The 2,837-nt window shown below is 61.3% G+C and overlaps 1 long non-coding RNA gene across 1 annotated transcript; it reads right to left on the reverse strand.

The window, feature by feature from the left end:
• Nucleotides 1-1,810: 1,810 nt before the first annotated feature.
• Nucleotides 1,811-2,627, reverse strand: LOC135308376 (uncharacterized). The gene is made up of 3 exons (XR_010368814.1): nt 2,555-2,627; nt 2,369-2,467; nt 1,811-1,924 (listed from the first exon to the last, which is right to left on the reverse strand). It is a non-coding gene; the product is annotated as an uncharacterized LOC135308376 (long non-coding RNA).
• Between the last annotated feature and the right edge of the window lie 210 nt (nt 2,628-2,837).

Below are 2,837 nucleotides of genomic sequence, written 5' to 3' on the forward strand. Positions count from 1 at the left end.
TAACTTGGAGTCTCTCACTGGTTTTGCTTTCAAACCACAACACAGATCCTTCTCTTTATTTCAACAGAGGAATGGGCCATTGCCTACTCTGCAAGGGGGGGGGGGGGAGGGGTGGGGTGTCACCTTCAGTGCTGCTTTGAGGGCAAGGCCAGGGGGCTCAGGGGCAGAGGAAGGGATGTGTTGGTCTCAGGAGGGGCTGGAAGGTGCTGGGCTGGTCCTGGGGTCTCTAGAGGAACTCGGGTTGGCTGGGATGGGACAGATTGAGAGAAAAAAGGGATGAAGGCAGCTTGGGGAGGCCCATGGGGAGAGCAGGTGGCAGTGGGATCTACGGGGCAATAAGAGGCTTCCTCGTAGACGGTTGTTCTGGGCTCCTCTTCACAGAAGACTTGAGAGGGCTGTCCAGGCCCTTACTGCTGCTGGAGGAACTGCTCACGCTGTCTGGTGTGAGGTGCAGCCACCGTCTTCCCACTCCTGTCCCGAGGTGCTCCTGTGCAGAGAGGAGGTGGCTGAGGCCCCAGCTGCCAGTGGCACACAGGGACCCTCGTGCACAGCAGGGCCCAGAGCTGGCAAGGCTCCCCAGCACGGCTGGAGCTGCTGGCACAGCTGGGCCCAGCTGGACAGCTGCCCCTCAAGGTCACGGCCAGCAGGGCACGGCTCTGGGCAGGGTCCCTGGCCAGGAGCGGGCCCCAGAGCGCCTCTGCCTTTCAAGGGCAACCTCGGCCCTGCTCTTTCTCCTCCCCACCTCCCTCTGCCTCTGTCGTGTGCCCCTGGGGCTGCTCTTGGCCAGGCAGCCTCAGTGGGAGCCAGCACTGGCTGCAGCCCCAGCGGGGCCCCCAGGACAAGGCCCAGCAATTGAGAGGCCAATGGAAGCACTGGGCAGCAGCAGAACCCTCAGCAGAGTTATTTGGACAATCATGGACTGGCCACAACTCCACTGCAGTCTCAATAGGAATGTTCCCTGTCCACGTTAGACTTTCAAAAGAAGCTGTTGGAGGGGGAGAGCAACAAAACACTCACTGTTTTCTGTTCCAGGAATACCCGATTCCAAAGCAGCACAACATGAAAACAAGCTCCAAACAAAGCACGCCGGCCAGTAACCCTAGCCAGCAGCCTGTTCCCTGACAGACACCCCTTCCAAGGCCATCCTGGGCATTGGGAACAGGTCTTGTGATGCTGGCTGCATCTGTGGGAGCGATGGGGAGCGTGAGCCCGTGCTGTGCTGCACTGCTGAGCTGGCAGCACGCTGGATACGGGCAGGACGTTCTCTGTTTCCCCCAGAGCTGGGGCCTGCAGGCACCTTGCCAGCCCTTGGCACAGGCTGTGCCAGCCAACAAAGCCCAGCAGGCCGGGAGGAGAGCCCGGGGGCAGCGCAGCTGCTTGGGCAGTGGCTGCTACCAGGGACAAGGGCCAAAGCCATCCCTGAGCAGCCACTGCCAGCCCTGGCCCTCCCTGCCCCGTGACAGCTCCCCCAGCCCCAGGGGACAGGCTCAGGCCCTGTCAGGACCCAGCGCAGCCCCTGCCCAGTCGGGAGCCAGGGCTGGCTCTGGCCCTGGGCTGGCGGCAGGGCTCCCGCTCGGGGCTGCTCCTGTGCCTTGGGCCTCTGGGCACTCAGGGCCAGCTCCGCAGCAGCTGCAGCGCCAGGGACGTTGCTGCACCAGTCCCATTTCCTGGGGCTCTGAACCAGCTCCAGAGGCCTGGAAGCCGAGGCGCCTCCAGCTTTGGCTGCTGCCGGGCCGGGCAAGGGCAGGCCCTGGGGGAAGAGCTGCTGCCACACAGCCCCGGCCAGGGCTGAGCCCGGCACAGCAATTACCTGCTGTGCCTGTGCCCGTCTCTGCCATCACCTTCCTTCCTGCAGCAGGGGCTGCCAGTGAGCCACTGCTTCTCCCTGGGTGCTCCTCCTTCTGCACAGCTTTTTGGTCCATCACTTGAAAAAGGGAAAAAGGGACAACTGGATCAAATGGAAACACTCCCCACTGGGGAGGTGGCACCTTCATGAGGCAATGCTTGTCTAAGTCACAGGTAAAGATCAGGAAAAAGCCCAGGTAATTGGGGCTGGGCCAGTGCACTCCCTTGTGCAAACAGCTGCACCTCCTGATCTTCTCAGAGACTGGGAAATGGCAGGGCATCTCCGGCCCACGGTACAGTTGGGGCACCCTATCAGCTAATGCCAAATGCCTTCCTGCAGAGGCTGGGCAGAAGCTGCAGCCAGGCCAGGTTGGGAAACAGCCCTGCAGGGCGTGAAAGCAGCAGCGGGGCAGCAAGGCTGCCATGGATCCCTTCCTGCTGTGCCGGGCACGGCATGTCCAGATGTGCAGCCAAAGGCCCCGGCTGCTGAGTCCCAGGGGAAGAATGAGGGAAATGAACCCACCTTGTCCTCGGGGTGCTTCCTTCTGTGTTTGTCTCAGGAATTCATCTGCCTCATGAGACGTTTTGGCTGCAGTATCTTGGGTCTTTCCTTTTGGAGGACCTTAAGAGAAAGTAGTTCCATTTCCCAGGAATGGATCCCACAAAAGCGGGGCTCAGCCTGTGGGATCAGCAAGGACACACTACTCACCCCTGCCATGGGAGCTGGGTTGGGGCCAAGCATCCAGCCCTGGAGCTTGAGAAGTCCTCCCCACAGACACACCTGTAACTCAAAAGCCAGAGAAGCTTCTGCCATCTCTGCTGATCTGCACGGGCACCACTGAGCCGCAGGAGCAGCGATGCCTCCCTGGCCCAGCTTTGGGCTCTGAGCTGGCAGCTCTCCCAGGGGAAAGGCCTTGACCTACCCTCAGCATCTCCCAGAGCCTCATTCCTGGATGTGGGGCCTTCACCGGCAGGTTCAGCTGCAAAGAAAG

The sequence above is a fragment of the Passer domesticus genome, chromosome 9 (assembly GCF_036417665.1).
Source record: "Passer domesticus isolate bPasDom1 chromosome 9, bPasDom1.hap1, whole genome shotgun sequence".
In the NCBI taxonomy this organism is placed as follows: Eukaryota; Metazoa; Chordata; class Aves; order Passeriformes; family Passeridae; genus Passer; species Passer domesticus.